Raw genomic sequence first — 8,697 nt, forward strand, 5'->3', positions numbered from 1 at the left:
TGTTTTTTATTGATTTTAGGGGGGGATCTCTCTATTTCCTGGATCTGAATGCCTTTTTCCCTTCCCAGATTGGGAAAGTTTTCAGCTAGGATTTGTTCAAATACATATTCTGGCCCTCTGGCCCTTTTGGTGCCATCGGGAACCCCAATTAAACGTTGGTTTTTCTTCCTCAGGCTGTAGTTTATTTCCCTTAATCTATCTTCATGGTCTTTTCATTGTTTGTCTCTTTTTTCCTCAGTTTCCCTCTTTGCCATCAACTTGTCTTCTATGTCACTCACTCGTTCTTCCACCTGATTACCCTCATTGTTTGGACTTCTAGTTTGGATTGCATCTCATTCAATTGATTTTTAATTTCTGCCTGATTGGATCTAAATACTGCAGTCATGAAGTCTTTTGAGTCCTTATGCCTTTTTCTAGAGCCACCAGTAGCTGTATAATAGTGCTTCTGAATTGGCTTTCTGACATTGAATTGTAATCCAGATTTTGTAACTCTGTGGGAGAGAGGACTGTTTCGGTTTCTTTCTTTTGAAATGAGGTTTTCCTTCTAGTCATTTTGCTCAGTGCAGAGTGGCCAAAAACAAGTTGTATTGGGAAAAGGAGAAAAAGAGAGGAGAGAAAGAAGGAAAGAAAAGAGAAAAAGAAAAAAGAAAAAAGGAAGAAAAAAAGAAAAAAGAGAAGAAAAAGAAATAAATAGAGAAAAAAAAAGAAAGGGAAAAAAGGTCGGTGAAGCAAACAGAAATCAAAAAGCAAAAAAAAAAAAAAAAAAAAGAAAGAAAGAAAGAAAAAACAAACAAACAAATGACACTGGAGAGTATCTTCTGATTCTGTATACTTTAAGTCCCTTGACTTCCTCTGGAACTGGTCCGTCTCGCTGGTCTTCTAGGGGAGGGGCCTGCTGTGCTGATTTTCAGGTGTTAGCACCTGGGGGAGCTGCTCTGCCCCCTGCCTGGTGCAGGGCTCAGTGGGGGTTGTTTACCCCGTGAGGCCCCAGGAGGAACAACCACAGTGGCGGGGCCAGCTCTGGAGCCCCGGATTCAGCTCCCGCAGTAACTCCAGGGCTCTCCGTCTGCAGGGCCTGGATGCTCCGGGGGCGGGGCCGCTGATCTGCTCAGCTCAGGGCAGGAGCGTCCTTGCTGTCCTGGGCCCTCCTGGCCTCTGCCTGTCCTGGGGGGAGGCCGGATCCTGGGCTGTGTCCCGGCGCCCTGTGCTCTGGGGCCTGCGCTGTTGGATTCGTGCTCCCGGCCGCGCAGCCCCCTCCGTGGAGACGCCGCCCGAGCCCCTCCGAGCTGCTCCGGGTCCTGCCGTGCGCGCTGCAGGGAGCTCTTCAGGGAGCTCGGCGCTCTCTTCCCGGGGCCAGGTGTCTGTTAATGCCCCAGGGAGCCTGAGGGCATCCCCGCCCTCCTGGGGTCCTGCTCTCACTCCCTGCGAGCCCCTTTCCGCCCAGGAAGGTTGGTGCAGCTCCTGCTCCTCCGGGACGGGGCTCTCCTGTCCTGGGGACACTCGCCCCGGCCTCAGCCCGGCTCCTCTCGGGGCCCCTCCCTCTTGGAGGCCTTTTGGTTCTTTATTTCTTTTTCCCCATCTTCCTACCTTGATAGAAGCGCGAACTCTTCTCACTGTAGCATTCCAGCTGTTCTCTCTTTAAACCTCAGGCCGAATTCGTAGATTGTCAGGATGATTTGAAGGTTATCTAGGTAATTTGGTGGGGACAGGTGACTTGGGGATCCTACTCTTCCGCCGTCTTGCCACTCCTCACTTATTTTTTTTTTTATTACTGTTTGTTTTAATCACCCTTTAAGCTTTTTAGGATCAGAGCTCCCAAATGAATGCACTCCAGGGCAACTCTACAGAACACTACATACAGTGATTTTCCCATACCACGTTCTCAATAAACACTACTGTGGGTTATTATGAAGCAATTTTTAATATTGCTCTGCGTATGGTATAATTATATTCTGATTCTCTTCCAGTATTTCCAGTTCCTTCAATAAAACTTTCGTGTCTTTCTTTTTCTTTTTTTGCCCCACCTGTGTGTTGTCAGAATCGGCAGAGTAAGTGACCATATATGTGAAATATTTGAGAGTCTCAGAAAGGTCTCTCTCTCTCTCTCATATACTAGCCATCTTATTTTCCTAACATCTTTTAGTCCACATAGCAATGTCATGTCCATTATCTCAATTGATCACTGCAACATAGATCCTCCTTTGACAAATATGAAAATTGAGTTTCAGACACTCAAATGACTTGCCCAAGGTCATTCAGTTAACAAATGTTGGTGTCAGACCAGTTAACAACTGTTGGGTCTAAGACTAAAGCTTCAAACCTAAAGTGGTTTTCATTCTTAGTCTCTTGTAATTTTTAAAAATACATGTATTATTTGGGGCATGTGGTGGCTAAGTCGGTTGAGCATTGGACTCTTGGTTTTGGCTCAGGTCATCATTTCATGGTTGTGGGATTGAGCCCCACCTCAGGCTCTGTGCTCAGTGTGGAGTCTGCTTCAGATTATTTCTCCCTCTCCCTCTTCCCCGCTCTCACTCTCTCTCTCAAATAAATAAAAATCTTAAAAAAAAAAAAAAGGTTTGAGTCTTTCTTTATAAAATTTCCAGCTAACTCAGATGCCACATCCTTGGTTCATATTAGAAATACTAAACATGGACTAGGACCTTGAGCACAAATGTGTTATGAATTTGTACATAAAGGTACTGCACCCTGGCCCTACTGCAAGCTTTCTGTGAATGAAAAGACACAGGCAGCCAGACTGCTACACTGAGCCCTCCTCCTTGATGATTGAGAAGGGCTTTTCTTTTTCTTATCTATATTTTCCTTCAGGCTATGATATCATTCCCCCACCCCCTCCAAAGTCCATTCTTTCGTTCCTCAGGCTGATCTCATTTGGTCAACTGCATTAAATTTCTCATTTCTTCTCCAAAGAAAAAAAGAAAAAGTCAAGAAGGAGAACAGAAAGGAGGAAATCACTAGATCTCAAGAATTATGATTTTGATGCTCCATTTTTTTCATTTCAAACTCAGAAAGGCTGATAGAAAAGCCTTAACTTTTTTATTATTAAGGATACTACACAGCAAAAAAAAAAAAAAAAGCAACCCCAAGAAATATTTAATTTATTTTTAAAGATTTATTTATTTATTCATCAGAGACACAGAGAAAGGCAGAGACATAGGCCGAAGGAGAAGCAGGCTCCCTGAAGGGAGCCCGATGTGGGACTCAATCCCAGATCCCAGAACTAGATCCTGAATCCTGGGATTATGCCTTGAGCCGAAAGTAGAGGATCAACTGCTGAACCACCCAGGTGTCCCAAGAAATATTTAATTTAGATAAAATTCACACCAGGTTAATTTGAGTTCTGGGAAAATCAAAAGATTTTATTTCCTCAGCTGGACTGTAGTTCTCTCTGGAACATTAGAATAATTCCCATTAATGTTGATAGTCCCACTCTTAAATTTTTTTTTTATTGGAGTTCAGTTTGCCAATATTTAGCATAACACCCAGTGCTCATCCTGCCAAATGCCCCCCTTAGTGCCCATCTTTCAATCTATAGAACAGAGGAATATTGTCCAGTTACCTCTTTTACAGAGACTTGTGAAATTGGCCAGTAGCTCTCTTGGTTGTCCCTACACAAGCCACATGCAACTAAAACTATTTTTTTTTCTTTTATAGAGCTTAAAAACAACCAGAACTTTGAAAATAACCAAATGAAACACTTCATAGTAGATTTTCCCTGGAAGCAAAATATCAGTAAAGACAGCAAGGTAGAAGCCTCCTGGACACTGCATATTAGTATAGCTCAAAGCTATCTAAAAAAAAGTTTCTGGATGGAATGAGGTTCTTTCAGCAGGTAGGATAGAATTTGAAAATGCTTATAGTGAGGAAGGGAAGGGTGAATAAGTGGTAATTGGAGAAAATAATTTGTACTGTTCTGATTGCTAAGTGGAAGGTTTTATTTTAGTATAGCATATCTAAGGAAGCCTTTATGATCATAATGGGACCTTAAAATACCTTGTGTAAAAATTGTGTCTTTGCCTTGAAGCACCTATTTTAATTTAACTGATTCAAAAATTAGCCATGGCTCTTTAGAAATTATGTTGGTAAGAAAAGCAGGTCCATGGACTTGCATTTGAAAGTAATTCATTGAACAGATTTCTAAGGATTCCACTGCACAGCCAGAGCTGTAAAATAATATCAGTAGCAGTTTTACAGGAAAATGGAATGGGCCATGAAACTTAGAACTTGTAACATCTAGGGTGACAATAAACAAGGTGAGGTGAAACTGCCCTATATATCTTAGAATTACAAAAATAACCCCATCTTAATGTCTTTGGTATGCAAATAAAAGAGACAAATGAGAAAATATATATACTATCTACCTATGGTCAGATTTCTTGTCAGAATCTTGACTTTTTTTCCATTGTCTTTCTAAAATGTCCTGTGATCCATTTTCCCATCATTTTGTCTATCCAAATAGCAACTAACTCAGACTTCAATAGTTGTATTTAACATGGTTGAAAAGCTCCTTTTACTTATTATTAAGAATTCTGATGGCAAAATGGAAGCCAACCATGCACTGGATAAAAGTACACTGGATTATAAATCAGGAGACAATTTTTGTCCATATTCTGCCTTGAGCAAGTGTCTCAATCTCTCTGTCTATCTATCTCTCTCTCTCTCTTTGCCTCAGTTTCACCGTTTGTAAAATAAAGTGAATCAATTATATGTTCTTCAAGGTCCCTTCCAGATATAAAGTTCTACTATTTTATGGCCCTGTTAAAAAAATAAATAGTAAAAAGCAAGCTGTAGTTAAAACAATAGCCTGGAAAAATAACACATCCTCTTAAAGGTAAAACAAAGCTTCCTCACTACCCTCCAAATCCTGCTGCAGCCATTGCAGCCATAGCCACAACCATGATGCTGAAACTACAAAAGCAGAATCAGCAGCAGCCACCACCACCACAACAGCCCTTGCTGCCAGAGCAGAAAGAGACTGGAGATGAGGAGAATTGGGAGTCCCATCCGACCACCCAGCTAGCTGGGCCCTCCCCCCATGGCCAATGGAAAGCCTGGTAACCCCAAGTCAGCCCCAAACTGAAATCCACCCACATTTCCACCATCAGTAAAATGAATACATAAGTTGTGTGTGCATGCAATGGGATGCTATTCTGCAATGAAAATGAATGAATGAACTGCTGCAGGCAACCTGGATGAATCTCACAAACACAATGTTGAGTGAAAGGAGCCAGACAGAAAAGAATGCAGACTCTCTTCACAGAAGTCCTCCAGGATCAAAGGGATCAATGAGTTCACAACTTCTGAGTCTCCTACCTCCTCCCAGGGGCAGAAGCCCAATTAGGAGAGGCCTGGGCCTTAGGTGTGGCCCATATGGTTGTGGGCTGGTGGGAGGCCAATACTAAACCTCCTTTTCCTGGACTGACCATGGGGGTCCTTCCAGGGGAAGCTTTCACAAAAAGCAGAGAAATCCCTGAAGGCTCAGAAGTTGGTCTTTTATCAAAAATACCTGCCTGCCCAAGGATGGACCCCAAGTTATGGAAGACAAATCCAACTGCTTTGTCTACCAACACTTTGCCAAAAAGGGCCACTGTTGATATGAGGATCTCTGTGTCTTCTACCACCCAGGCATCAATTGACCTCCTCTGTGAGACTGTGCCTTCCCATCCAGGCTGGAAGGAGCCCTTTGACCTAGTGGCCATATATTTCCCTATGGCTTTGTAACAGCTACTGTGAAGCTGTTCCATCCACCACCCTCAGCCAGTGACACCCACCCCCATATGCCACCTTCCCCATTTGGGGTCCAGAGTTGTTTCATCACTGGTGCCCAGCGTGTGGGCTTTCTTCTGATCCAGCCTCCAGAGACTCACCTTCGTGACCCCACCTTTGCTTCCTTCAACTGCCTCCTGGATCCTCTTCCCCTTTGCCGACTGCTGAACAAGAAATCTCTTTGGTGCTGTTTCTTGTGCATCTGTACCCTGGTACTGCCCTCAATTCCTGAGACCCCTGGAGCAGTTTCCTATCATTCCCTTCTTTTAACTGCTTCTTTTAAGTCCTTTTTATGTGACAAACCCTAGCCCCAAAGTTGCCAGTTGCTCTGTGAAACTCACCAGGTTGACCTGGGATCAAGTACAGATGACTGGTGCAGTTACTCCCTGAAAGGCCACTCTCCCTACTTTTGGATTTTGTATATCCTACGTCAATAGCATGATCCTCACCACTCTTGTCTGTGATCACTGTGCTTTGTGAAACTGTGCATCCCCTCGTACACAGCTTCTCAATGACTGTGGCATCATTGTGACTTCTCAACACTAGAGTAAGTTTTCTGCCAAAATGAATGAGGTTCTTAGTGCCTTCTAGACTTTCCACACTTTCCAACATGGGAAGATTGTTAAACTTTCTGCAAGACTGCCTTCCTGATCTCCCCAGTCTCCTGGTGTCTGTTTTTCTGGGTTTGACACAAGCCCATGAGATGTCTTTTAAAGCCTCTGAGTGGTCTATCTCCTCTCCAGCCCACTTTAGTTAGAGTACATCATTGTGAGGCCACCAGCCCTTTCATCTGAATTCTATGAATCTCCACTGGCCTACTTTTGGGTGGAACTTGGACGGTACTGTCACGCTCATCTAGCCTTCTTCCCTATATCCCTGGAACTGGTTGTTTTCTATGAAAACACCAGTGAACAGGCTCAGTTTTGAACTGGCCCTGAGGAAGTGGCTAAGGAGTTGTGTGGGCAAGAGGGAAGGATGAGAGCCATTGGAGAACTGAGAATTATTTTTTTTTCTTTTTAACTTTTTTAATATTAGTAATAAATGCAGTGGAAACCAAAAAAATAAAAGTAAAGCAAAAACCAAAACATACATTGATAAGGAACCACAATAAAATGACTTGTTATGGAAAAATAATCTCATCCAAAGGAAAAGAATAGTAATTCTACACTATTCATATTTTTAAAAGTAACCCTCTGCTGTTCCATGCACTAAGAGTCACTACAAGTTGCTGTATTGTGGTCAGTTGATAACTGGTAATCACAATTAGGGGAAAGAGATTCAGCAATTCAGTGAAGCAAGATGATTAGGTCATACACAGAAGAGGATGCACTTAAGTAGAAGACATAGTTGGCTATGTAAGGATTTCTGCCTTACTGGGGCTTTGTGTTTGCTTTGCCTGGCACTATGTTCTTGAACAGAAAAGACTTTTAAAGCAAATGTTCTTAAAATATGTACTCACTGCAGGCACTAATGGCCTCAGTCAGGGTAGATACTCTTATTGAATCAAATAGGATTTAAAGACAGCAATCTAGAAAAAAGCATGGACTTGTCCTTTGTTCTTTCATTACCATAAATATTAAATGGTTATTTTTGTCTTCAGCTATCAAACAACAAAGTCATCTAGCATCTGCAACCAGAGGAAGATTACATACGAACTCTGTGTTGAAAGAAGAGTTTACATGTTGGTTGCCATGATATCACATTTGGGCCCCAAGTTCTTTGAGTCTAGAGGGAATGTCTTACTTTTTTTTGTATCATCCCACAGTCTCTTACAGAATATATAGCATAATCTCATAAACTGCAGGCACCAAAACTCTTATGTTAATAAAGAAGTTCTTGCATTTTCAGGATTAAAAGTTAGTAAAAAAAATTGTCTATTATATACTGTGTTGGGTTTTAGTGGATACATAAGTACTATTTGTAATTAATAGGTTGGGTGTCCAAAGACACTGACATACCTAAGAACCTATGGAATATTTCTTAACTACTTTAAACATACTCAAATCTAGTTAACATGGTTAACTTACTTATAAAATATTTTATATGCATGTAGTATAAAAGGTAATCTATGAAACCTATATGTAAGTTATTAATTGCATGATAGAAGTGTTTGAATTTCTAAGGTTATATAAATACATGGCACCAAATCTTCCATGTTAAGTGACTGTTGATTATGGTTTGCAGAGGCAGTGTCATGTGCACAGTGTTAGGAGCCCCCCCCCCCACTTGTCACATAAGAATGAGCATTGGACTTGGAACACCTCCTTATCTATGTCATTTCTTTTTTTTTTAATTTTTTATGATAGTCACAGAGAGAGAGAGAGAGGCAGAGACACAGGCAGAGGGAGAAGCAGGCTCCATGCACCGGGAGCCCGACGTGGGATTCGATCCTGGGTCTCCAGGATCGCGCCCTGGGCCAAAGGCAGGCGCCAAACCACTGTGCCACCCAGGGATCCCAACACCTCCTTATCTAGAGACAATTTGCTCAGGGTGCCTGGGTAGCTCAGTTGTTTAAGGGTCTGGCTCCCAATTTTGACTCAGGTCATTATCTCAGGGTCAAGAAATTGAGCCCGATGGTGGGCTATGTGCTCAGTGTGGAGTCTGCTTGAGACTCTCTCTCTCCTTCCTTTGCCCCTCCTCCAAGTCACACTCTCCCTGTTCCCCAAAATAAACAAATAGAAATATTTTAAAAAAGGAGATATAAAGGGTTCACAGCCTCTCCTGGGCTTTTCAACTTATATAAGAATAGCCTTTCCTATTGAAGAATCAATGATTGTTCCTCTTTTCTGCTTAAACAAGTACATTAATGGCCCTCACACACACACACACACACACACACACACACACACACACACACACACACACCAAGCTTTCAGTATCTCATATTTCCTAGGGAGGAAGAGGTCCTTCTGC

General features: G+C 42.3%; 1 pseudogene; it reads left to right on the plus strand.

Moving 5' to 3' along the window:
* Window positions 1–4,866: 4,866 nt before the first annotated feature.
* On the plus strand, window positions 4,867–5,666 carry LOC121482307 (annotated as a pseudogene).
* The last annotated feature ends 3,031 nt before the right edge of the window (window positions 5,667–8,697 follow it).

Source organism: Vulpes lagopus, chromosome X, assembly GCF_018345385.1.
Source record: "Vulpes lagopus strain Blue_001 chromosome X, ASM1834538v1, whole genome shotgun sequence".
Classification (NCBI taxonomy): domain Eukaryota; kingdom Metazoa; phylum Chordata; class Mammalia; order Carnivora; family Canidae; genus Vulpes; species Vulpes lagopus.